The sequence below is a fragment of the Phyllostomus discolor genome, chromosome 6 (genome assembly GCF_004126475.2).
Source record: "Phyllostomus discolor isolate MPI-MPIP mPhyDis1 chromosome 6, mPhyDis1.pri.v3, whole genome shotgun sequence".
Lineage (NCBI taxonomy): Eukaryota > Metazoa > Chordata > Mammalia > Chiroptera > Phyllostomidae > Phyllostomus > Phyllostomus discolor.
In genome coordinates this window covers 13,553,325-13,581,066 of record NC_040908.2, presented here as the reverse complement: position 1 = coordinate 13,581,066, position 27,742 = coordinate 13,553,325, and the positions used below count along the sequence as shown (strand labels likewise).

Sequence of the window (27,742 nt, the reverse complement as noted above, 5' to 3'; positions counted from 1 at the left end):
GGTTCCAAACTAAGTACACCAGACAGAGAGATAACGGAGTCTTTCTGCTGATCTTATTTATATTTTCATTATACAAATATACTAGTTATAAAAATGCATTATTCAGGTATTTAGTTAACAGTCTCCCTTTTTAAATTTTAAGGGTGACAGTGATGGTTGTGATAAAATGATTTGGGTGAGAGATCTGTAGTAGTTTGGTGTTTGGTGCAGTTTAAATAGAAAAATTTCTCGTGAGCCAGAGATATTGAGAACCATTACACTGACTCTAATATTTAAAGCTATGCTCATTCTTTTTTTTTTTCTCACTGTACTTTAAAAAAAAATTTTGTATTTTTTTCATTACCACTTAATCCTCTTATACCTTGCTCCTCCCTGCAATCACTACACTATTGTTCAGGTCCATGAATCCCTTTTCCTTTTTCCTCAATCCCTCCACCTCTATCCCCTCCCCACCTTAGCTGCCATCCTGCTCTCTATCTATGAGTCTGTCTCTATTTTTCTTATTAGTTCACTTTGTTCATTAGATTCCACATATGAGTGAAATCTTGGGGTATTTGTCTTTCTCTGACTGGCTTCTTTCACTTAGCATAATGTTCTCCAGGTCCATCCATGCTGTTGAAAAGGGTGAACTTTTTTTCTTTTTTACTTTTTTACAGCCAAATAGTGTTCTACTGACTCTAATGTTCAAAGTTATGCTCATTAAACGAAAAAGACATTTCATCATCTAAATATTTGATGACATCCCTGAAGAATTTAGCTGTTTTGCAAAGCAGAGCTTTTGAAATAATATAATGTTGTTGACCCTGGGGTTTTTTTTTGTTTTTTTGTTTTTTTTTACTTTTCTCTTGTCACCTACCACAACTAGGGAAGCATTAAAAGAGAAAAATAACCTAAGAGGATAGCTTTGTTGTGATCATAGGTAGAAGGGACAGAGACACAGACCTTGGAGACTGTATACTAGAGGTCTCCTTGGGTATCTTGTGAGTAAAGTGGTTGAAGTGTGAGAAGTGAAGTATGGGTGTTAGAATTGAGGAACACAGCATCTGTAGGTAGATCTTTTTAAAAACATCCTTACCTGAGGATATGTTTATTGATTTTAGAGAGAAAAGGGGTGAGAAAGAGAAACATCAGTGTGAGAGTGAAACAGCAATCCATTGCCTCCTATACATGCCCCTACTAGAGATTGAACCTGCAACCTTCTGGTGCATGGGACAGAGCTCAAACCAACTAAGCACCCAGCCAGGGCTGTAGAGATCTTTAGCATATGGTGTGTAGATTGAAGAAAAAGTGGTTTGATTTCTGGATGGTAATTATATAGACTTCACTTACATGTTAATATTATTTTGAATATTCATAGATTTTTTTTATGTTTATCATTTACCTAAAGTTATTTAACTTTGGAGAATAAGATGGAACATAGAAAATTTCTGTTGAAGGAGTAAGACCCATAGGCTAATTTCTTTTATGTAGGAAGTATGGGAAATTGAAAATAATTAAAAGTATAATGATAAAAATATATAATGATTAGAAAGATGTTTAGAAAAACATCTTAACAAATACATGTTAAAAAAAGTAAATGTATTAACTTAGAAATTTTCAGTTCTCTTAATCTTTGCCACGAGTAACTTTTTTCTTAAAAAAGGCCAGGGTTGGTTATGGTGGCTTGGATACATATTGATAAAGGCCAGGGTTCTCTTAATCTGTATTTGTATCATATTTGTAGTTATATTAGAATGCCCAAGACAGACTGTGTGTCTTGGAAAAACACATTAAGCAAACCTATTTTTTTGTAATAATAGACTATAGAAAGTAAAACTGGACAAAATCTTGGTTTGTGGAGTTCATAAAAAATAGTGTGAGAAAACTTTGTAAGGGGCATGGGTTAAAAATTGAGAAACTGCTCTGATCTATAATATTAAAAACAATAGCTGCATGTTTTATTTCAGCTTTATTAAGGTACAATTTACATAAAATTGTGAGATATTTCACACATTTGTGCTAGGTGATTTGATGTAACACTTTTTTGAGTGATCTTATTGTAATGAAGTAAAGTTTCTATGGGTTTTGCTTAAATTTTGTGTTATTATTTTCAGTTCATCTTTCTTCTGTCCTGCTTTTATGTTTCACAAACCTCCTAACTCCTTGAAGAAGAAAAAAAAATAATTTATCTTTTTTTTTTTGAACACAAGTTTAACTTTTTTGTGAAAGGTGTTGCTGCTGCTGCATCTCCTAGAATTCTGACAGGAGCTGAGAAAATATCAGATTAGCAGAAGTCCTTGCTGTTTCATCCTCCACATAGTCTATCCACCCTTAAAAGGCTGTGCAATATTGCTGTCGGTGAAAGGGCATTGTGTTTTCACTACAAAAACTGTCTGGAAGGAGGCCAGTTTGTGGAAGATAAAATTACAGTGAACTGACCAGTGGGGTTTGCTGAAACTTGCTATTTTTGTCCTTTTTACAAAAGACCTCTGAACGCTCCTCTAGTTCTATATTTTTTCTTTCCATATCTCAGAGGCTATCCTCATAGTTTGTAGTTTTGTGCAATTTAGTATTTTTGGTACAGTGTGATTTATCATGTTTTTAGTGTTTTAAAAAGTAATTTAATGTACTAAGTTTTTAAACTTTGTTTAAAGGAAAAGCTTTGTTTAGAAATACAAAGATGAACATAGGTGCAGTTTTGGAAGTATTTAAAATGACAAAAACAATTACTTTAAACTTTTGAGTTCCTATTGACGTTGTATAGGCTCATTATTTTTTGGAAATAAAAACAAGTAGAACAGAAGTATGTAGTTAATCTTGGATGAATCACTATACTGAAAAATGGAGTAAGTGAAACTCTGCATGAAATATTGAAAATATTTAGAATTATAATGAAATTAACTGTATTCAATAATTTGAATATAGTTTTCTGGACTTTTAACTCTGTATATGGAAATATGCATAAACATGTATGGTATACCTATATATTTTCCTCCCTCCCTTCCTTTTTTGCTTTCTCCCTACCATCTCCTCTTCCCCTTCTCTCCCCCTTTCCCTCTCTCAAGGGCTGCCTGCCTGCTTTCCTTCCTTCCTCTCCCTCTTGCCTTCCTTTCCTTACTTCTCCTTTCTTCTCTCTCAATCCTCACCCAAGGATATGTTTATCAGTTTTACAGAGAGAGGGAGGGAGGAAGAGAGAGAAACAAATATCAATGTAAGAGAAAAATGTTGATCAGTTACCTCCTGTGTGTACCCCAACCAGGGATTGAACCTGCAACCTAGGTATGTGCCCTGACTGGGAATTGAACCTGAATCCTTTTGGTGTGTGGGATGATACTCCAACCAGCTGAGCCACCCAGCTAGGGCTGTAACTTGCTTACTTTATGAATATCATGGATGTCTTGTTTTTTTTTCAAGATTTTATTCATTTTTAGAGAGAGGGGAAGAGAAGGAAAGAGAGAGAGAGAAACATCAGTGTGTGGTTGCCTCTCATGTGCCCGGTACTGGGTACTGGCCCACAACCCAGGCATGTATGTGCCCTGACTGGGAATCGAAATGGCGACCCTTTTTGCAGTCTGTGCTCGGTTTGCTGAGCTACACCAGCCAGGGCGCATGGATATCTTTTTAATACCATTACTTAACATGTATCTGCCTCATTTTTCAAATAGTTTCTTAATATTCTATTGTTTTGGGATGTATTACCATAAAAAATCAATCCTTGATTATTTGACATCATAGGTCATTTATAGTCCCCCCCCCCCCCCCCGTAACATACACTTAACTGTATACATTGGGGCATACATGTATGCATATACATTATGTGTATATGTGTATCTGTGTGGATGGACTAGTTAAGATAATGAGTTTGTAAACTTGAATTTGTGTGAATTTATATTTCCCCTCCAAAAATTCGGGAGTTCTTGTTTCTTCCCACTTTTCTTTGTAACTCAAGGAATATATTAGCCTTTACCCTTAGCCATTTTGATATATTAACAAAGCATTTCTTTTGTTCAGTAAAACTTGATGGGAATGTTCTACATCTGTTCAACACAGTAACTACTTGTCACATGTAAATATTGAGCACTTGAAGTGTGGCTCGTGTGACTGAGGAACTGAGTTTTGAATTTTATTGAAAGTTTAAATACCACATTTGTCTTGTGGCTGCTCTTACTGGATAGTGCAGGTATGAAGTAACTTCTTATACTTACTATTTGTATTTTTTTCACTTGTCCATTAGTATTATTTTATTTTTGCTTCCTGGTCTTTTTCATACTAATATCTAAGAGTGCTTTGTAGATTAAGGAAACTAACCCTTTGTTATGTGTGTTGTATATCTATGCCCATTTTTGTCTTTGATTTAATTTATACATTCTTAATGTTAATGTAAACAAATTTATCAGTCTTTACCTTTTGTGCTTTTCTAGGTTTTGAGTCCTATTAAAAAAAGTTTTTCCAGCCCTGGCTGGTGTGGCTCAGTGGATTGAGTGCTGGCTTGCAAACCCAAAGGTTGCAGGCTCTATTCCCAGTCAGAGTGCTTACCTGGGTTGTAGGCCAGTGTTTTTCTCCCTCTCCTCCCCCCCCCCCAAAAAAAAAATAAATAGATAAAATCTTTTAAAAAAAAAGTTTTTCCCAATTAAAGATTGTAAATTGAGTGCTTTTAAAAAATGTTTTGCCCTGAAGGTGTATATCTATATCTTCCCTAAATAAAATACATATATATTGTGGAAAAGTAAGAGGAAACTCAGTTTATATATCAGTAAAATTATGCTCCTTGAAGGCAGAGTTTTCTTTTAAGTTTCTATCTTAATTCATTTTCTTGCACATGAAAACATACTAGTCACTAGATAGAGAACTTTTCAGCCACACCATAGAGCTTAATTCATTTTCTTGCACATGAGTGCTAAATCTTTTTTTTTTTTTTTAGTCTTTTAATTGGAGGTAAAAGAAGGCATTGTTCTCACTTTTAAGAGAGCACATTTGAATAAAGTCAACTATTTTAAGTGTGGTTTGCCAGGAAAACAGGTTGAGTATCTCTCTCTCTCGTTTGTGAAAGAAAATTATCTCAAGACACACCTCGGTTTTTGCCTCCAAAGATCGCTTGGAGTTTGGGCATTGGGCAATTTCTGGGATAGTTCTTAACTTCTGATCTTGCTTGACCAAAGTGAAACTGGTTATTGGAAAATACATGTGTACTTGGTCCTGGACATCGGGACATTGTAAATCTTATTGATTGTAGTGTCTTCTGGGTAATTTGATCCATCTTTTGGTGAAAATTGTATTGTGAAAGACTTTTCATTTGAAAGTTTTTTTGTTTACTGACTCTTAGCAGTTGATGCTACATTTAGAATGGACTTTCATTGGAATTCACAGCTTGGGATGGCCTAAATTATCCTGAATCTTTAACCTGCTGATATCTGAATTATTCAGTAGTTGGCTTAGCCATATTCAGTTTCAAATAAAGAGCTTAATGGTGTTAGTGACTTATTTCTTAATAGCAATGTGAAAATTTAAATGTATTACTATTGAATTATAGGGATTAGTTTTCTGTGTGATTTGAGCGATTGACAAATTTCATAAGTTTAAACTGATGGTACCATGAAATATATTAATATGTTAGGAAGGGTGTTTTTTTTTTTAATATGGTATGCGTGAGAAAGAGAAGGTGTAAGAAAGGTGGATTATAAAAAAAAGATAATAGAAAAAATTTTCATGTATATCATTAACTACCCATTAAAGACATAATGGGAAATAAAGGACTATTTTGATTAGCAATTTGGAAATAACCTTAAAAATCTGGATTTGATTCCATTTCTACCATTTACTCCGTCAGCTTGGAGAAGTTATTTAAACCAGTGCACAAACAGTGTATATGAGAATCATCTGGAGAACTTGTTATAATGGAGACTTTTATTCAGGAGGTCTTCAGTATAGCCAGAAATTAAGCATTTCTAACAAGTTCCCGGGTGATGCTGGTGCTTTGGTCTAGGACCACTTTTGGAGTTGTAACGATTTACATTAAGCTTTCTCAGTTCCCCCAACTTTAAAAAAGAGGTAATAGTAGAACTTACCATTTGGGATGTTAGGTGATTAGTTGAGAATGTATGAAAAGTTTCCTTTTTTTTTTTTTTTAAAGATTTTACTTACTTTGAGGGAGATGGGAAGGGAGGGAGAAAGGAAGAGAAACATCAATGTATGGTTGCCTCTTGTGCGTACTGGTACCCAACCCAGGCGTGTGCCCTAGACTGGGAACTGAATAACAGGTTCACAGGCTGTCTCTCAGTCCACTGAGCCACACCAGCCAGGGCTGAAAAGTTCTCTATCTAGTGACTAGTATGTTGTGAACATTGTTTATTAACATTACTGAAAAATTAATAAATGTAGATCATTTATGTTTCTGAATGGGAAAACCATATATTATAAAGTCATTATTTCTTAGCAAAGAATCACAGAGGTTTGAGACAGTTCTAACAAAAAGCCTTTTTAACCTCAGGGATATCATTTGCCGCTTCTCTTAAAGGTCAACGTATAACCACACAGAGACTTAAGTTAGCTGTAGACAAGTTTGGGAACCCACCCATTTCCTGCTTTTAGGAGATTTTGCACCAAATCCCGTCCTCTTCACTTACACCTTGGGAACTGCCTGTGGACAAGGCCATGTGACAAAGAGTGGCAGGTAACCTCTGGGAGCTGAGTGACTTCTGGCCAAGAGCCAGCAAAACAGAAAGGGACTGAAACCTGTCAACAAGTAAGCTTGGTAGTAAGCTTGGAAAAGAACCTGAAACCTCAGATAATTTCAGTTACTGCTGGAACGTGTTTTATGAGTAGAGTTTATTTTACACCTCATACCCCTTGTCCCCACTTTATTTTTTAAATTTTATTTATCGATTTTAGAGAGAAAAGAGAAACATCAGTTTGCTCTTCTACCTATTTATGCACTCACTGGTTGATTCTCATGTGTGCCCTGATTGGGGATCAAACCCTCAACCTTGCTGTATTGGAATGATGCTCTGACCAACTGAGATATCTGGCCAGAGTCTGCAGCTGAAACTTTGATTTCAGCCTAGTGTGACCCGAAGCAGAAGACCCTGTTAACCCATGTCTAGAATCCATATACATTCTGAGATAAATGTGTCATTTTCACCTAAGTTTTGTAATAAAACATAATCACAAAGTAAGTTTGTGTTGTTGGGGCTGTATCATAGCAAACTAGTAGTAATACTAAAATGTGAAGGGAGACTATTTCAGGGTTGGTCTTAGAGGTTTGACCTGGGTAGTCAGGGATGGTGGATAGTGAGTATAAGTAAGGGCATTCCCAGCAGAGGGAAGAACTGAAAAGAGTTAAGACAGAAAAATGTAGGGCATAGTTGATACATGACTAATGTACCTTTGAGTATTGTGAAGTGAAGTGAAAAAGAAGGCCAGGAAAAGTAGGTTGGTGCCAAAATGTGGAGAGTTAAAGAAGTTGGGCTGACAAGTATTTTTATCTTAAGGTTTGCAGACAGTTTTTATGTAGGAGATATCATTTTTGTTTCAATCTGATCGGGCCATTTGTAGGATTTATTGTAGAGGGCTGATGAGTCTAGCTGTAGAGAGATTAGGAGGTTAGAGTAGGGCTCTTGAATTAAAAGGGTGGGAAAGAGGCATTGGTGTGACTCAGTGGGTTGAGCATTTAAGGCCATTGGTTTGATTCCTAGTCAGAGCAGGCCAGGTTGGTGGCATGGAAGAAGCAACTGATGGATGTTTCTCTCCCTCCCTTCCCCTCTCTCTAAATAAGTGAAAGGGTGGGAGGGGGCTCTGGCCAGAAAGCTCAGTTGGTTAGTGCATTGTCCTTAAACCCTACACCAAGGGTGCTGGTTCTAACCCAGGTCAGGGCACAGAAGAATCAACCAGGGAATGCATAGATCAGTGGGGCAACAAATTGATGTTTCTTTCCCTCTCTTCCTGTCCTCTTCTCTCTCTTTAAAATCAATTTTAAAAAAGGGTGGAAGAGGTTATATGCTCCCCCCCCCCTTTCAAATTTTTCTCATTTCTTATTCTATCTATACCTATCTTAGCTCTCCAACAGAAGTCTTAACTCTTCCAGTCTCCTGAAGTTTTCATACTTCAGTAATAAAATTCTACCATTGGAAGGAAAAAATAAAACAAAATTACTTCCCCAGTTATTCCATCTCATGTTGATTTTTCTTTGATTACCTGTATCATTGTTCTTTCCATACCACTGTCTTCTGTTGGTCTTCAGGTTTGTTCGGGTGGTAGACTCAATCAGGGCTCTGTGTTGTACAAATTTAGGCGGAACCGTTCATAGTGTATTTTATGTGAATGTTGCTTCCTGGAGTTGTACCACAGTGGCTCTGAGTTCTATGATGCTTTGTGAAAATACCATTAAATATTAATATATTTACTTCTGATAAAAATTACGGACATTTTTCTAGGAGAAAACCTTCTATTATAGATTTGTGATACGAAAGTCACAGCTTAGAACAGATGTGGGGGGCATGAAGGGCAACTTTTCCAGTCTTTCATTTAGTATTGGGTTTGCTTTGTATTTATTTTTCAGGTCTGTTTTTTTAGCAGTCAAGAGGTAGCAAATGAAAAAGGCTTAATGAAAATGTTTCTCAAGCTAGACTTCTTATAGACCTCCCATCAGGAATTTGTATATTAATTGAAAAGATTCTGAAAGTTGTCTATAAATACATTTAAGTTTTAGCTCTTGCTGGTGTGGCTTAGTGGATTGAGTGCTGGCTTGTGAACCGAAAGGTTGCCAGTTCAGTTCACAGGGCACATGCCTGGGTTGTGGGCCATGTCCTCAGCTGGGGACATGCGAGAGGCAACCGATCAATATTTCTGTCCCTCTTTCTCCCTCCCTTTCCCTCTCTCTAAATAAATAAAATCTTTAAAAATATATATAAGTTTTATGCTTTAATGCTGATCTTAAAGCATATTTGTGATTTGAATTTGCCTGTCTTAAGACACTAAAATTTGTTTTCTAAAAAGAATTTTATTGTATTTTTCTTTTACCATTTAGTCCTTTTATACTCCTCTTCCCCCAGTAGTCACTACACTGTTGTGCATGTCCCTGAGTCCTGTTTCCTTTTTGCTCACTTTCTCCATCCCCAATCCCCCTTAGCTGTCTTCCTGCTCTCTGTCTGTGAGTCTGTCTCTATTTTGTTAGTTCACTTTGTTCATTAGATTCCACGTATGAGTGAAATCTTGGGGCTTTTGTCTTTCTCTGACTGGCTTCTTTAACTTAGCGTAATATTCTCCAGGTCCATCCATGCTGTCTCAAAGGGTAAAATTTTACTTTTTCTTATAGCCGAGTAGTATTCCATTGTGTGAATGTCCCCATAGTTGTTTTATCCAGTCACCTACTGATGGACACTTGGTCTGCTTCTGTATCTTGGCAGTTTTAAATAATGCTGCAATGAACATACAGATGCTTATGTTTTTCCCAATTAGTGTTTTGGGTTCCTTTGGATATATTCCCAGAAGTGTGATTGCTGGGTCAAAAGGCAGATCCATTTTTAAGTTTTTGAGGTATCTCCATACTGCTTTCCACAGTGGCCAGACCAATCTGCATTCCCACCAACAGTGCAAAAGGGTTCCCTTTTCTCCACATCTTTGTAGCTCCTTTTGTTGATTTATTGATAGATATTTTAACAGATATGAGATATCTCATTGTGATTTTAATTTGCGTATCTCGATATTAACCCCTTAGCAAATGTATCAGTAGATATGTTTTCCCATTCTGTGGGTTTTTATTTTGTTGATGTTTTCCTTTGCTGTGGACACTGAAATTTGTGAATGGCTTCTGTTTGCTTTGTATCATTTTAAGATATTTTCTTAATCTGTAATCAGACATTGTTGTCAGTTCTCTCTCTTATTAATGACTTAGATGATGCTTTACAATTTATAGATTTATTTTACTTTAGTATTTGTGAATTTTGTTTCTAAGTTAGGATTAGTGTGTGTTTTTTTGCTCTTAATGTTGAATTTAGTTATAGGAAAATATAACATAGGGTTTCCCCATTTCAAAAAGTTTTATGAATTATTTAAGTTATGTAGAAATTAAATTAATGGTAAATGGAGGAAAAAAATCCCTACCATCTGATACAATGTAGCTTAACATTTTGAGATATTTCCTTCTAGTCTTTGATACAGTTTTCTGTAAGTACAAACTGTACAGTTTGTAGTTGTAATCTTTCTTCTTTTTTTTTTCTTTTTTAATCCTCACCTGAGGACATTTTTTTTTCATTGCTTTTAGAGAGAGAGGAAGGGGGAGAGAAACATCGATTGCTTGCCTCCCATATGCGCCCGGGGTTGTATGTGCCCGGACCAGGGATTGGACCACAACCTAGGTATGTGCCTTGACCAGGAATTGAATCTGCAACCCTTTGAATACAGGACGATGTTCCTATCAACTGAGCCACACTGCACTGGGCTTCTTTTTTATGTATTAAAGAGGATTTTACTCACCCTGGCTGGGTAGCTCAGCATGTCCTCCAGATAGTCAAGGTTGTGGGTTCAGTCCCTGGTCAGGACACATACAAGAATCAACCAATGAATGTATCAGTAAGTGGGACAACAAATTGATGATTCTCTCTCTCAACCCCCACCCCCCACACTCCCTATCTCTTTCTAAAGTTAATAAATACAAAAGTTTTAAAAATGTATTTTATGTCATTTACTGGTTTTGCTAATAACCCTTCTTAAAAATGCAAAAAAAAATTGATTTTTAGAAAGAGAGGGAGAGAAACAAACAGACAATTTGTTGTTCCATTTATTCATTCATTGGTTGATTCTTTTATGTGCCACAACTGCGGATTGAACCCACAACCTTGGTGTATTGGGATGAAGCTTTCACCTACTGAGCTACCTGGCCAGGGTTGCTAATAGCCCATTCAGAATAGCTGAATAATATTCCATTATGCAGTTGTGTCATAAATGTCCAACAGTATTAAGGAAGTTAGTTAATTAAAAGTGAACACTTTTAATTCTATAGTGACTATCTTTTCCCTACTTACATAAACATCTAGTATCTCATCTCAACATTTTGGATATAAATTTTTTTAATTTAAAGATTAACGAATAAAATTTGACCTTTTTGTTCAACAGTTGTGTGACTGTAACACATGTAACCACTACCATGACAGTCAGATACAGCCAAAAAACTTGAATCCCAGCCTGCTATGTCACTCTCCACTCCCCCCAACCCTTGTTAACCACTGATAAGTTCTTCATCACTATATTTTGCTTTTCTGAGAATGCCATATAAATGGAATTGTATGACTTTTTCAGACTGGTTTCTTTTTTTTTAAGATTTTATTCACTTATTTATTTTTAGAGAGGGGAAGGGAGAAAGAGAAGGAGAGAAACATCAATGTGTGGTTGTCTCTTACCCCCCACTGGGGACCTGGCCTGCAACCAGGCATGTTTCCTGACTGGGAATCAAGCTGGCGACCTTTTGGTTTGCAGGCAATCCACTGAGCCACACCAGCCAGGACATGGTTTGTTTGTTGTTTACTTCTTTTTTAAAATTATATTTTATTGATTTTGCTATTACAGTCACCCTGATTTTTTTCCCTTGTGCTCCCCCTCCACTCAGCATCCCTAACTCCTTCAGGCAACCTCATCACCATTGTTCATGTCCATGGGTCATGCGTGTAAGTTCTTTGGCTACTCCATTTCCTATACTGCACTTTACATCCCCATGACTATTCTGTAACTACCTATTTGTACTTCTTAATCCCCCCACCTTTTAACCCATTTCACTCCCTGTCTGCCCCCCACAAATCTGACAACCATCAAAATGCTCTTCATTTCCATAATCCTGTCTCTGTTGTTTTGCTTAATTTGTTTTTTAGATTCAAACATTGATTTGTATTTATTGCCATTTTATTCGTCATCTTTTTCTTAAAAAAGTCCCTTTAACTTTTCTTACAATAATGGTTTGGTGATGATGAACTCTTTTAGTTTCTTCTTGTCTGGGAAGCTCTTTATCTGTCCTTTGATTCTAATGATGTCTTTGCTGGGTAGAGCAATCTTGGCTGTAGGTCCCTGCTTTTCCTGACTTTGTGTATTTCTTGCCAATCCCTTCTAGCCTGCAAACTTTCTTTTGAGAAATCTGCTGACGGTCTTATGGGCACTCCCTGGTGCGTAATTTACTTCTTTTCTCTTGCTGCTTTTAAGATCCTCTCTTTATCTTTAATCTTTGGCATTTTATTATGATGTGTCTTGGAATTGACCTCTTTGTATCCATCTTATTTAGGACTCTCTGCTTCCTGGACTTCATGCCTATTTCAGAATCTTCACCAAATGAGGGAAGTTTTCTTTCATTATTTTTTCAAATAGATTTCCAGTTTCTTTTCTTTTTTAAAAAAAATATTTTTTATTTACTTTTAGAGAGGGAAGGGAGGGAGACAGAGAGAGAGAGAGAGAAACATCAATGTGTGGTTGTTGGGGGTTATGGCCTGCAACCCAAGCATGTACCCTGGCTGGGAATCGAACCTGCGACACTTTGGTTCGCAGCCCGCGCTCAATCCACTGAGCTGTGCCAGCCAGGGCAGATTTCCAATTTCTTGCTCTTTTTCTTTTCCTAGCACCTGTCTGATGAGAATGTTGGCCTGTTGAAATTGTCCCAGAGGCTGCTTATACTGTCCTCATTTTGGGGGGGATCCCCCCTTGGTTGGTTTTTGCTTCCTTTTGGTTTCATCCACTCTACTCCTGTATCCCTCTAAATTGTTTTTTATTTCAATTAGTGTATCCTTCATTTCTGACTAGATCTTTTTTATGCTGTTGAGGTCCTCACTAAGTTCCTTGAGCTTCCTATAATCTGTGTTTTGAACTCTGCATATGATAGATTGCTTGTCTCCATTTTGTTTAGTTCTTTTCCTGAAGTTTTGATTCATTCTTTCATTTGGGCTATGTTTCTTTGTGTTCTCATTTTGGTAGCCTGTGTGTGTTTCTGTGTATTAGGTCGAGCTGCTTTGACTCCGAGTCTTGATTGTGTGTCCTAATGTACTGTAGGGTCCAGGGGAGGGCACAGTTTCCCCTATCACCCAAGCTGGGTATTTGAAGTGTACCCTCTCTGTGGGCTGAGTACACACTCTTCTTGTAGTTGAGCCTTAGTTGCTATTGGCAGATCCGTGGGAAGTATTTACCCAGGCTAGTCAGCTGCAAGGACTGGCTGTGACCACTGACCACCAACCTCCACCCTCTGTGGAGGATTAGCCTTGCTGGGGCAAGGTAGTGGTCCTCCAGCATGGTCTGTAGTTGTCCACTGGGTGCGCAGGCCCTGGGGATTTCCAGGCTGATGGCAGGCCAAGGGTCATCCCCCACCTGTGTTTTTCCAGGAGTTGGGGTGTGGAGGTGCCCTTCCTGAGCTATAATGCAATCCGAGATGGCTGCTACTTGTGCTGGGCTTGGGTATTCCCAGGTGAAGCCCAGCTGTGAATTAGTACTATCCTGGAGCTCACCAAATCCTGGTATTGCTTGTTTGATAGGATTTAGAAAGTTGTGAAGGATGAGCCAAGAGTACGCATTCATATGCAAAAGCTGCTTGTGTGGGTTTATAAGTTGGGTGGGGCAGAGTCTCTGGGGATTTCCAAGACTGGTCCAACAGTGTTAGCCAGGTTGATGGAGTCTCAGATATGGCACCAGCTTGCCGTCTGTGTTGGCGGAGTGTTTAGAAAAGGGACATTAGCTTCTTCTGGCCTTGGGCCAGACGTTTGAATTCCTCCCTTTATGCCACGGGTGCCTTTCAAGCTGCTGCCCTGGTGCTGGAGCTCAGAGGGAGTGAGTCTGAGTAGGTGAATCCATGTGTGGGTTCTTTAAGAGGAATTTCTTTTGTGCTCCAGCAGTTGCCTCCATTGACTCAGCCCCTGCTGGTTTTGGCAGCCAGAAGTTGTAGGGACTTACCTTCCTGGCACTGGGACCCTGGGCTGAGGGACCTTGTTTGGGACTGGGACTCCTTGCTTGTGAGATATAGCCCTCCTGAATTTTTATTGACTACATGTGGGTAAGGGACCAGCCCAATCTGTGTCTGAGTCCCTCCTACCAGTCTTTATGGGTGTGGTTTAATTCCGTAGTTGTCAGTCTTCCATTCAATTCGATTTCTGATGTTTCTGAGTGATAGCTGTTCTATGTTTTAGTTGTAATTTTGATGTATGTAGTTGTGGGAAGAGGCTACCCATCTCTGCGTATGCCACCATCTTGCCTGGAAGTCCAAGATTGGTTTCTTTAATTCAGCTAAATGCTTTTGAGATTTCATCTGTGTTGTTTTGTGTATTAATAGTTTATTCTTTACTTATTGCTGAGTAGTAAGTAGTTCATTGTACCAATGTATAATAGTTTGTCTGTTCACTGTTGAAGAACATGTAGGTTGTTTGTGTTTTTGGCACTTAAGAATGGAGCTGCAGTAAACATCTGTGGGCAGATTTTCCTTTGAACATAACTTTTCATTTCTTTAGGGGAAATATGCAGGAGTGGACTTGCAGGGTAATATGGTAACTGTATATTTAATTTCATAAAAAAACTGCAAAACTTTTTAAGATTTTATTTATTTTTAGAGAGAAGGGAAGGGAGGGAGGAAGAGAGGGAGAGAAACATAGATGTGTGGTTGCCTCTCACATGCCCTGTATTGGGGACCTGACCTGCAACCCAGGCATGTGCCCTGACTGGGACTCGAACTGGCAACCCTTTTGTTTTCAGGCCTGCGCTCAATCCATTAAGCTACACCAGCCAGGGCTGGAAAACTGCAAAACTGGTTTTCTGAGTGGCTATATATCATTCTACATTCCCACCAGCAACACACACACACACACACACACACACACACACAATCCAGTTGCCATTCATTCTTGCTAGATCTTGGTATTATCATTTGTTAATGTTAGCCATTCTAACAGGTGTGGTGGTATATCATTGTGATTTTGATTTCTCTAACGACATTGTTGAACATCTTTTCATGTGCCTGTTTGCCATCTGTATATCCTCTTTGGTGAAGAGTCTGTTTAAGTCTTTTCCTCACTGTTTAACTGGATTGGTTTTCTTGCTGTTGAGTTTGGAGAATTCTTTATATATTCTGAATACTTGTTCTTTACTGAATATGTGATTTGTACATAATTTCTTCCTGATTATAGGGGAAAGCTCCGTTTTTCCTCATTAAGCTGTAGGGTTTTTTAAATAAACGGGTATAATCAGGTTGCAGAAGTTCCATTATATCATGAATGGATATTGAATTTTGTCAAATGCTTTTCCTGAATCATTGATATTATCATTTGCTTTTAATTTTTAGATTATTACTATGGTAATATAGTAATACATTGGTTTTCAAATTTTGAATTGGCCTTGCATTTTTCAGGGAGGGAATTTCACTTGGTTGTGGTGTATGCTTTTTATATATTGCTGGATTTGTTAATATTTTATTGAGGACATTCTCAGTTTTGTTCATGGGGAATATTCATCTGTAGTTTTTTATACTGTCTCTGTGTTTGAGTAGCAGGATAATGCTGGCCTCATAAATATTAGATGGAAATTCTTCCTTTTATTATATTTCTTGAGATTATAGTCAACCATCATTATTCATGGTTTCAGTATTTGTGAATTCACCTATTTGCTACAATTTATTCTTAACACCCTAATCAGTACTCATGACACTTTTGTGGTCATAGATGTGAGGAGCAGCAAAAAATTGGAATCATCTGATGCAGGTATTCCCAGCTGAGGTCCCTGCTGAGGTTGAAGAAGGTGATTTGTTCTTGCCCTCTGGTTTCAGTTCTTATGAAAAATGTGTCCTTTTTGTGGTCTATTATAAACCATGATTTTTGCATTTTTGTGCTTTTTATTGGTGCTCTCACTGTTTTAAACTGCCCCCAAAAGTGTAGTGCTGAAGTTTGCTGTCTGTATTCTTTTCTTTTTTTAAATCCTTACCTGAGGATGTTTGTTGATTTGAGAGGGGGTGGGAGGGAAAGAGAGAGGGAGCGAGAAACACATTGATGTGTGAGAGAGAAACATTGATGTGAGAAACATGACCGATCTGTTGCCTCCTGTACATGCCCTAACCTGGGATCGAACACACAATCTAGGTATGTGCCCTGCCTGGGAATCGAACCTGCAACCTTTTGGGTTGGCCTTTTTGTATGGACGATGCTCTAGCCAGCTAAGCCCCTCAGCCAGGGCTGCTGTCTTGTGTTCTTAAGTGCAAGACAGCTGTGATGTGACTTAAAAAGAAAATGCCTGTGTTAGATAACTTTGGTTAGGCGTGAGTTACAGTGCTCTTGGCCATGAATTCAATACTAGTGACTCAATATCTATCAAACAAGATATCTTTAAACAAAAACACTCAAAAAAACAAGGTTGTGTAGTGATAAGTTGACAGTAATGTGACCAGAGTCTTGTAGGAACCTAACTCTGTGGTTCCTGTAATAGCAGTGTTTCTGTATTTGCTAATTTAGTGTTTGTGGTGACTTTATAGAACATAACTATTGTGAATAGTGAGACTTGACTGTATGTAGATCTGTTACTATTTATTTTTTTAATGGTTTTTTTTTTAGGGCTGGGGAGGTAGGTAGATAGATATGAACTCTAGTATAGTTCACTAGACCTCCTGTGAGGAAGTAAGGAGTTAGGAAGGGCAGAATATAAACAAGAGAGTATTGATATTAAAAGGTCATCATTATGAGATTCAGAAAAGAAATCTGTGCATATACAGTGATAGCAAGTTGTATTTTCTTTTTTAAGACTTTATTTTATTTATTTTTAGAGAGAGGGGAAGAGAAGGAGAAAGAGGGGGGAAGAAACATCAGTGTGATTACTTCTTGCACACCCCCTAGTGGGGACCTGGCCCACAACTCAGGCATGTTCCCTGACTGGGACTCGAACTGGCAGTGGTAACCTTTTGGTTTGCAGGCCCATGCTCAATCCACTGAGCCATACCAGCCAGGGCTGAAAGTTGTATTTTCTTTTCCTTCTATTGTGCAACTTTCCCTTTCTATTTAGACAAGTTCTCTTTTTACAGTGCCTTCAGTTTTTCTTTATTTTAAACTATGCAAGGGCAGAAAAGGGGTATTTTAATCCACCTTTGAACTGGAGCTTTATGTAGAAATTGTATCTCTGGCGGGCTTTTGTGATGGCAATGTTAATACGGTAAGGAAATTCTGAGTTTTCTCCTAAAGAAAAGTGAAGTCCAAGAAATCTACGTTGGGATTACCTAGTTACCTATCCCCTTGAGAAGTTTTCTTTCTAGTTTTCTTTTGATTAAAACATTGACTATTTTGTCTTAGGGAGTGGGTGCATTTCAGTATGTGGAGACAAGAGCAAGAGACTAAAATATCTAGGAATGGTAAAAAATAATATATAATTACCTGCTAAATTTGCCCATTTTAAGTACCTGAGGTAGTTGAGAAGGAAGAGTGTCATGAGAATGCAAGTGGACTTCTTGGAAGACGTGAGATTTTATGTGAAGTTTTTTTTTTTTTTTTTTTTTTAAGATTTTATTTATTTTGAGATAGAGGGAAAGGGAGGAAGAAAGGGAGAGAAACATCAATGTGATTGCTTCTTGCACACCCCCTACTGGGGACCTGGCCTGCAACCCAGGCTTGTGCCCTGACTGGGAATTGAACTGGCGACCAGTGCTCCACACCACTGAGCCACACCAGCCAGGGGAGGAATGGGCTCTATCTATTGCAAGACTTTTTTTGAAAGTGGTAGAAAACCTATCCTAAACTGGTAGGGAGAAAAGGGAATTTATGGGTTTGTCACTGACAAATTTGAAGGAAGAGCTTCAGGTATGGTTGGATTTTGTTTATTTTTTTTGTCTTTGGAGTGTTAGAAAGCTGTTAGCTTCAGTCTTTCATCATTCAAAATTAAGTTCGTTAGTTGCTGGGACAAAAAAAATGTGTCTTACCTGTTATTTTGTCCCTTTAGCCTTAATTTGAGCATTCTGTCAATTTCTAAACCAGTTATTGTGGCCAAGAGGTTAAAAAGTGCTAATGGGTTTCATGCTGTGTTGCTGGTGTTGGTTCCCACTATATGGATTGAGAATGGAGGAGGGATTAGATTTCCAAAAGGACTTTAAACCAGAAGAATGTTGAATGGTAGGTCAAGTTGCTAAACACAAATTTGCCTTAGGCTTCATGCAGTCTGTGGACCCACAGAAACTAACCATAAAAATTATAGATTTTTTTTCTGAGAAAAATCTTCATGCTGTCATCATATTCTTTAGGGGGTCTGCACCCCAAAAAAGGTTAAGTGTTGATATATAGGTCTGCGGAGGGAGGGCATTTGAACTGAGGATAGGTATGCAGCCAAGAGGAGGGCCCCAAACAGGGATTTGAAATGGAGTCCAGAACTCAAGGTGTTCAAGAAATATTAGGATGTCCTCACCGCCTCCCTCCCCCCCACCAACAGGTGTGGGTTAGGGGAAGGGACACATGGAGCAGGGCCATTGAGAGCTGTTTTGCATAGCAACAGCTTTGCAGCTAACCTCTGGTATGGTCATTTAACATATCTATAACCTTTAACTGGTTGCATAGATATGTTAAATAGCTGTGGCCATGCTCTGAGCCAGGGGAATGGAAGTAAATTCCCCACCAAGAGGTAAGGGGGGAGTGCTGCATGTCCCCTGAGTTACAGTGCCTGCATGGGAACTTGGAGATTGGCTCCATGACATGGGGCTAGGCCTGCGCAGACCCATGATGGCAGCCCAGTGAAGCTGGAAGGATATGAGAGGGCTAGCAAGTGTAGCTGATGGTGGGAGGAGTCGGAAATGGGGCTGCTGAGGAAGATTGGCGTGGAGATTTACACTGAGACATGGCAGCCATTAGAGGGAGAACCACTCGGTCTTTAGCAGAGTGGGGACTCCTGCAGCCCTGCGAGAGAGAATCACCATGCGGCTTTAGCAGAGAACCGTTACTTGGCTTTGGCAGAGTGGCAACCCCCCTCCTTGCAGCCATTGAGGAGAGAGAACCACTCAGCTTTGGCAGAGTGGAGACTCCCGCAGCCATTGTGCAGAGAGGACCATGTAGCTGTGGCAATAGAGGGGAGAACCACACGATTTTGGCAGAGTGGGGACTCCTGCGGCCTTGTGAGAGAGAATCACCATGCAGCTCTAGCAGAGAATCACTACTCAGCTTTGGCAGAGATCCCAGCGACACAGCTGATGGTGCTGGGAACCGAGGGAGGCCTACCAGCCAAGATGGATTACTGGGAAGAACTGGGGGCTGCCTGAGCCACGGACTTCTATTTCCTTTCCTGAGATATGGTACCCCAGACTGGGCAAAGGGGGGGAAGGAAGGACTGTGTGTGTTTGTGGGTGTTTTAAGGGACTTCGGGATTTTGGTAAAGACATTAGGTCACCACTTTAAGTCTGTATTGCATTAAATAAACATTTCCTTTCCTTTTCACGAATCTCTGGCATTGAGAGATGTCTTTCCTCTGGCAGTAGACATAATGAACCCGGGGGTTCCTTTTGGGTAATAGTATATTGTCCCAGGCCCCCCGTCTTTGTTCAGAAACAGGTACATTACCAAAGGGATACACGAGAATCCTTTTTGAGAGACAGTAGAATTGAATCTGAATTTGTATTGAGCATAGTAGGGTATAAATTTAAATGTTTTAGAATACTTGTTTTGGAACGGTAGGAGATGCTCAGATATTTGTTAATCATGATATATGTAAAATAATGTAGTTTAAGAGAAAAGAAACAGCTAATGATTTTTTCTGTAATTATACCTTTCATTTGCTTCAGTTGTCACTAGATATTACAATTATAATTTCCTTTTTGGGCCCTGGCTGGTGTGGCTCATGGATTGAGTACTGGCCTGCGAACCAAAGGATCACTGGTTCAATCCCAGTTAGAGCACATGCCTGGGTTGCAGGCCTGGTTCCCAGTAGGGGGCACTCAAGGTGCAACCAATCAGTGTTTCTCTCCCTCTTTTTCTCCCTCCCTTCCCCTCTCTGAAAATAAATAAATAAAATCTTTAAAAAATTATCCTTCTTGGTCCAAGGTTTTTTGGGTGTGGGGATTAAAAACAATTTTAAGACTTATTTTTTGTAATGTGTGCTTTTATTGCATTATAATCAGAACATAGATTTGAACCCTTTATATGGTTTTTGTATTTATTGACATTTTCTACCCATTTCATTAGTGGGGAAAACATGTAGAGTTTTTTGAACAATTTAAAGTGTGATTTATCTTTGAAATCGATCTTACTGATTTTACTATTCATATACTCTTATTTCTCTTTTATACTCATGAGTGAGAATTGTAGAGGGAAGGTTGAGATGAGAGATACACCATAACTTTAGTTAAGATCTGTGATTGCACCCTGGCTGGCGTAGCTCAGTGGATTGAGCACAGGCTGTGAACCGAAGTGTCGCAGGTTCGATTCCCAGTCAGGGTACATGCCTGGGTTGCAGGCCATGATCCCCAGCAACCTCACACTGATGTATCTCTCTCCCCCTCCCCCTCCCCATCCATTCCCTCTCTAAAAATAAATAAATAAAATCTTAAAAAAAATCTGTGATTGCTATACCAACTCCTTTATTTTAGTATGTGGTTTAACTCACTTCTTTTATTGGAAATTTTAAAATCAGAAATGGCCAAACAACCCTAGAACTTGAAACCTACATTTTTAGCTTAGACATTGAAATTCTTTTGTGATAGTAATAAACTGTATTTGTAGAGTGGCACTACCAGAATAGGGTTCCTACACCCATTCCTTCTCCTTTGTTGGCTGGACCCAGTATAAAATATTGATCCTGCAGTATGGACCAGAATTGGGCAAATTAGAAGCTTTATTTGTAAAAGAATTTATTTATTTATTTTTATAGAGAGGGGAAGGGAGGGAGAAAAAGAAGGAGAGAAACAGTATGTGGTTGCGTCTTGCATGTCTCCTACTGGGGACCTGGCCCACAACCTAGGAAATTGTCCTGATTGGGAATTGAACTGACAACCCTTTGGTTCACAGGGTGGCGCTCAGTCCACTGAGTCACACCAGCCAGGACTAGAAGCATTACTCAAAACAAATGAAAACCGTATGCTTTGAGCTGATAGGAATGTTTTAAGGAAATGTGTTAATAAGCAGGTCCTTTAACTTTCTTTGTTAGGGATTAATCATTTTATTTCATTTGTGAACTGTGGATACTTTCACCTAATTGCCCCTTTTCCCTTTCCTTGATTATCTGGCTAGTGTGCATTGTGGAAAGTTTAAAAACAAAAATGTAAAGAACCAGGAAAAATTATGATTTTGCCAGATAGGGGAGTATTCTTAGTTTGGAGTCAGAGTTCTCTTTTGGAAACTGATGAAAGCTGTGGATCTCTTTCCAGAAAAAGATAAAAACACTAAATAATTCCAAAGGGGTTCATGGAATCTTGAAAGTAGTTCTGGGTCCTGTGGGCCTAGCTTATATTTTAATAGCTCTAATTTGATCTAAACCATCAACATTTTGGCCTTTATTTCTAATTCTTCTGTCTGGTTTGCCCTCCTTCCCTTTTCTCCTTCCTTCTTCTACTTACTTACGCATTCATCTCTTGATTCTTGTATGTGCTCTGACCAGGGATCAAACTCACAACTTTGGCATATTGGGATGACACTCTAACTGACCTACACAGCCAGGGTCGGTCGGTTGGTCGGTCTGTCTGTCTGTCTGTCTGTCTTTCTCTTGCTCATCTCAGATGTGTAATGTGCCCGTGTATTACGAGGTTTGAGGGAGGCACATCTGAACATAAGAGTGTGAACGCGCAGTCATCACAGTTACAAACTACAAAAGGATCTCTCTGGTTATTTCTTAATTGAAATCTTATTGTGTATTCAATTTTGTATGTGATTTTTGTATATCCTAAGTGTTTCCTCAGAGTTTTCATTGAAAACTCTGCTTAAAAGATGTATTTAATGACAACATAATGTATCACTGTTTTTAGTTTAGAAATAATTTATTGGGTTCTTTCTGTGTTTCATGTATTGTCTGATTGGAGGGCCATAAAGATAAAGAGGCCTATGGTTTCTGCTTTGCTATTGATCTGAAAGATCTCTTTCGGAGGGATGTTAAATTGATTTATTATCTTAATATTGGGAATTTTATTGTTTATTTTTATAATTGTTACAAATAATACTATAGCAAATATCTTTATGTCTAGATCTTGTATGTATTTCTGTTACTTTTATAGATTGCTGGAAGAAAAGTTGTTGGGTAAGAGGATGTCAGTCTTTGGAAGGCCCTTAAAGTTACATGTTACCAAATTGCTTTTCAGAAAGGTTTATCAGTTTACTTTCCCATCTGTGTAGTGTGTGTATGTCTGTCTTACTGAACCCTTGAAGGAATTGAATATTTCTACTTTTGAAGATTTTTTTTTTTTTTTTTTGTGACAGACTTTCAGGTGTAGAACGGAGTGGGGAAGTTATGTTACACACAGAGAGTGGTGTGAACAAAGGTAGGATGTTTGCAGCAGTGCGAGTGTGTTGCAGGATCCTGAGACCGTTACCGTTTATTCTTACACAGCCAGCATTCCATTTTAAGTCCACTCTTGTTACCATGCCTGGCAGTTTGTCACATAGTTCTCAGCTTAAATGTTGGGTAGTCATTAAGGCTTGACTACTCAGACTTATCTCTGTTTGCATTCACTGTAAACCATACCACCCTATTTCATTTTGTATATTGAACTTAAACCACTGTCGGAAACAAACTTTTTTTTTTTTTTTAAACTGGCCCTGGCACCCTCTTCTTGTAGTTGAGCCTTCTTGTTTTGTAGATCAATGGGAAGGATTTACCCAAGACATTCTGCTGCTGCAAGGACTGGCTCTGACCACCACTCTCCGCCCTCTGTGGAGGATCGGCTGTGCAGGGGCAGGGTGGTGGTAGGTAGGGGGAAGAGGTCGGGGGACTGGGGACTCACTAAGGTGGCCTGTTGCTTGTTTCCTAGAATTTAGGAAGTTGTAAAGCATGAGCCAAGACCAGCCATTCATATGGAAAAGTTATAGTTAACAGTTTGGGTGTGCCTGTGAGTTAGGTGGGACAGTCTCAGGGGATTTGCAGGGTGGGGCAAATAATATTAGCCAGGTAGTTGGACTTTCAGCCTTTACCTACCTTTCTGCCTGGGTGAAAGCTTTTCCCCCAGCTCTTGCCTTGATGCCGGATGCTTTGGTTTCTCCCTGTTTGCCATTCATACTGCTACTCTGGTGCTGGAGGTCAGAGGGAGTGAGTCTGAGTAAGTCTGTGTGTGGGTTAAGAGGAACTGCCTGGACTCCAGAAGTTTCTTCCACCCACTCAATCCCCACTGGTTTTTGTAGCCACAAGTTATGGGGACTTAATTTCCTAACCCTGGGGCCCTGGAACCCTGGGCTGAGGGGCCCAGTATGGGGTTGGGACTCCTTGCTCCTGAGATACCCCCCTGAATTTTTACCCACCACACATAGATGTGGGACCAATCAGTTCTGTGCTCTGCCCCTTCTACCAGTCTGGATGGATGTTGTTTCTTTAATTCCGTAGTTGTCAGACTTCCATTCAACTCAATTTCTGATGGTTCTGTATTTTAGTTGTAATTTTGATGTGGTTGTGTGTAAGGTGATGAACCCTGTTTACCTATGCCCTCATCTTAACTGGAAGTCCACAAACCACTTTTGACACCGTTCGATCATTCACAGCACCTTATCCATATACCGTACAAATCATTTTTTTCACTTCAGTTGTGTTTTTACCTTTTTTGAGATAATAAAGCATAATATACTGAAAATGTTGCATGTTTTCTTCCATCTTCAATATTAAAATGGCTGCGCAAAAATTCACCACTTTTGATTTTATTTTTAATGCATGCTGATAAGACAACTATCACAATATAGTCTGACAATTGTTTCGAATGAAGTTAAAGACAACCAAGTGCCATTAGAGCCATCTAATGGAAAAACCTAACGGACTTTTTGGGCAACCCAATAGTTGAGCCAAAAAGTGTTTTATTGTTTCGTAGTTTCCTCTGTATTTGAAATATTGCATAACTATTAAAGGCAGAATTAAAGGTTCTTTACCATTTGTTTCTGTAGGGTTTTTAAAAAAATCTTTTTTAGTATTTCCTCTCAAATTATACACGTTGTCTCTTCCTTCTCCCACCTTCTTTCTACCCGAGTTGTGAACTATTAGGGCTTGTTTCTTACTCATTTTTGTATCCCCGGTTTTTGACACTTAAGTACTTCTTAGTAAATGTCCATGAAAGTAAGAGTTAATTTTAGGAGTAGTGTGGATGTGTACTTGATGGAAAAGGGACTGTGTGTAGCCTAAGGTGCAGGAGCAAAGAATCGTGTTTCCCATCATGTATTAGGTGATGTGACCGTGGTCAAGGGACCTGTTTTCTCTGTGCCTCGGTTTTCACATCTGAAAAAAATGCTGTGATTGTATCTGCCTCATAGTTCATTGTAGAGATGAAATGAGCCGATACATGTAAAGCACTTAGAACTGTATCTGGCACTTAAATGCTAGATTAACATTAAATGTTATTAAGCCTTAAGAGTTTTGGGAAAATTAGGTTATTTAAAAAAATTTTTTTTATCTACTGATTTTAGAGAGATGGGGGGGGATATTAGTTTGTTGTTTTACTTATTTATGTATTCACTGGTTGATTCTTGTATGTGCCCTTACTGGGGATTAAACCCACAACCTTGATGTTATCAGGACAACGCTCTAACCAACTGAGCTAAGCAGCCAGGGCCAGGAAAATTAGATTTTGAGAACTTTTTTGTTGCTTGAACTAGGAGTGCATATAACATTCAGACCTGTTGGATAATCAGGTAAAAATCAAAGCTAGGACTGAACTATAGAGAGAATGACTCAATAGAGCTGTTGAGAATTGAGGTAAAATTACTCCTGGGCTTATGAAGTCAGCCTATGTAATCTCTGGTTTTCTGTAGCTGTCTCTCTGTATATATTTGTATTTAAATATTTAAGCTTCTGCCCCTAAATCTACAAACTTATTTGCAATCGCACTCACCTTTCATCTTTTTTGTTAAAAAAAAAAAACCACAAACAAAAAAAGCATTTTTTTCTATTGTCTAAAGCTCATGTTCCTGATTCCATTAGTCAAGCCTCACACATTTTAGGCCTATCATAGGTAGGCACTAGGGGTGCCTGATGAACAAGACAGATGGTCACAGCCCTCCTGGAGCTTATGTATCAATGGGCAGGACAGATGATTTAAAATGGAATTATAATAAATACAGTGAGGGTGATAAGCACTACTGGGGGTGGATAGAGTGCTGCTGTAGGAGTGTAATGATTTTTGAAACCATGGGAGGGCGAATTGCCCAAGGAGAGTAGAAACTGAGACCAGAGAATCCTGAGGAAGAAGGTCAGTATTAAAACTGTGTAGAAAGAAAAGTTGCTGTTGAAGGGGCAGAAGGGAAGCAGGGAGAGTCTGGTGTCACAGGAGCTGAACAGAGAAGTGCATCTCAGGACAGAGGTAGTGATCAAGAGATACTGCTAAGCAGCAAGGTAAGATCTTTTTCCCCTCTTTTCCTTTTCAAATATTTGGCTATATTAGTTATTTCTTCTGCCTAAATTCCATGTATTCCTTGCTGTTATCTGTTCAGCTCCTGAACTCACACCGTGAGTGTTTGTAAAGTGGATTTGGTAGGTGAGGGATACTGCATCCTCTGAATTAATTTTGTTTGCGTGTCAAATTAGCACAAGTTTGATAATGAGGGATTTGTCCCTCATTTGTATCTGAATCTGTTGTATTTGCCTCTCATCCTGGGATGGGGAAAGTTGGGGTAGTGAGGGTTACTTCTGTCTCCTTTTTATCCTTGTCCAGTGAAACTTTTTCAGATCTGTTTGACAAAATTCCTTGACATTATTTCCTTCACTGTTCTAGGAGTTGTGTTAACTCCCTGTTGCCACCTCTGGACCTCCCATTCAGTGCTAAACCCTCTCAAGTTTGATTTCTTCCCTCCTGATTAAATGGAATTTGTAAGACTAATTAAAGAGCTCATGGTTAAATACAGTGGATTTTGAAATTATTTCAACTTCTGGGACATTTTTGACATTGTTGATCACTTTATCCTTCTTACAGTGCTTTTGTTTTTCCTGAAACACATGTTCTTCTGATTTTTTCCCAGTTTCGCTGGTACTCCTTAGTTTATTTGCTAGTTTTTCTTCTCTTACTCTTAAACATTGGTGTATTGGTTTTGTAGCATAGGCTGTCATCACTTCTCATTCTGCATATTTTCTGGGTGAACTCATTCACTACTGTGACATTGGTTTTAAAGCTTTTGGACAGTAAATAAATCATATAACACTGAAGTAAATCTATAAAGATTTCCATGTTTTTTCTGTACATTTTAAATGTAAAATAAAATTATCTAGGCTACACAAAATGCAGGCTTTATGTATCTCTGCATATCTGGAAGTAACTCATAAGTGCAGCAGTAATTGAAATACCGGTGTCGTTGAGGCTAGAGTCAAGCTCAAATTTTAGGGGCTATCTAGATTATTCTTTACTCAGAAAGTACAATTTTTATATCCTTTTTATTAGCTGGATGTGAGATTCTGTAAGTAAAGAGACATATATATTAGGCATGCTTTTAAAAACAATCTATTATGCTTTAATTCTGGATAGTGTTGATTTTAATTCTTCTGAGCAGTTATTCAGATTGTCATAGTTTCTAAAAATTGAATTATGTAGTTCCATAAACAGTTCCAATGGAATGATATTTTGTTTGATAAACACTGCCCTCCTGTGGTTAAATTAAGCTAAATGTTTTTATAAAACTAGTATTGCCACTTACATGGAATCTGTGGTAAAAAAAAATGGCAATAGTATTATAATACAGTAGTAATATTACAATAGTACTGTATTTTTGCTAAGAAATATATGCAGCCATTTTGTGTTTTTCTCCATTTTTCCCTCTTGGGTTTCACTAGTTTATATTTTTCTCATGTCTGTACACTTTCTTATCAAAAATTAGTGACTTAAGCTCAGTGGATTGAGCGCGGGCTGGGACCAAAGTGTCCCAGGTTCGATTCCCAGCCAGGGTACATTCCTGGGTTGTAGGCCATAACCCCCAGCAACCGCACATTGATGTTTCTCTCCCCCTCTCTCTCTCTCTCTCTCTCTCTCTCTCTCTATCTCCATCTCTCTCTCTCTATCTCCATCTCTCTCTCTATCTCCCTCCCTTCCCTCCCTAAAAATAAATAAATAAAAATCTTAAAAAAGAAAGAAAAAGTACATTTGTTTAAAAAAAAATAGTGAATTAAAAGAGTCAAATATACATGAAAATATGGAAAAATATTAAGCAATTGAAAGTAGGGAAGCTACACTTTTTTTTAATTAAAGATTTTTATTTTTAGAGAGAGGGGAAGGGAGGGAGAAAGAGAGGGAGAGAAACATCTGTGTGCAAGAGATAGACCGATCAGCTGCTTCTCACACACCCCTGCCTGGGGACCTGGCCTACAACTCAGGCATATGCCGCTGGAAATCAAACCAGCGACCTTCCGGTTCACAGGCCAGTGCCTAATCCACTGATCCACACCAGCCAGGGTTATAGTTCTAAATATTGAGAAAATTTATCATAAATAATTTTGTAAATGAAAATCAATTTTAAATGTCTAGTATGTAAAGGAACTAGCGATAAACATTTTTTAAAGGAAAATCAACATCCTTTAAGTAGTTTTAACTTTTTTCTGTTTTATTTCATTAAAGAGCAGAAAATCAGTTAAGTCATCACTAAAAGGGCATACAAGAAATTTTTGAAAGCTTTTATTTATTTATTTTTAGAGGGGAAGGGAG

The 27,742-nt window shown here is 38.5% G+C and overlaps 1 protein-coding gene and 1 non-coding gene across 5 annotated transcripts in view; one reads left to right on the top strand and one right to left on the bottom strand.

Annotated features, from left to right (window-relative positions):
• Window positions 1-27,742, top strand: part of ASXL2 (ASXL transcriptional regulator 2) — a 116,824-nt gene that overhangs the window by 3,074 nt on the left and 86,008 nt on the right. The gene's annotated exons all lie outside the window — the stretch shown is intronic.
• Window positions 21,644-21,747, bottom strand: LOC114501223. Its single transcript, XR_003684975.1, has one exon. It is a non-coding gene; the product is annotated as a small nucleolar RNA U13 (small nucleolar RNA).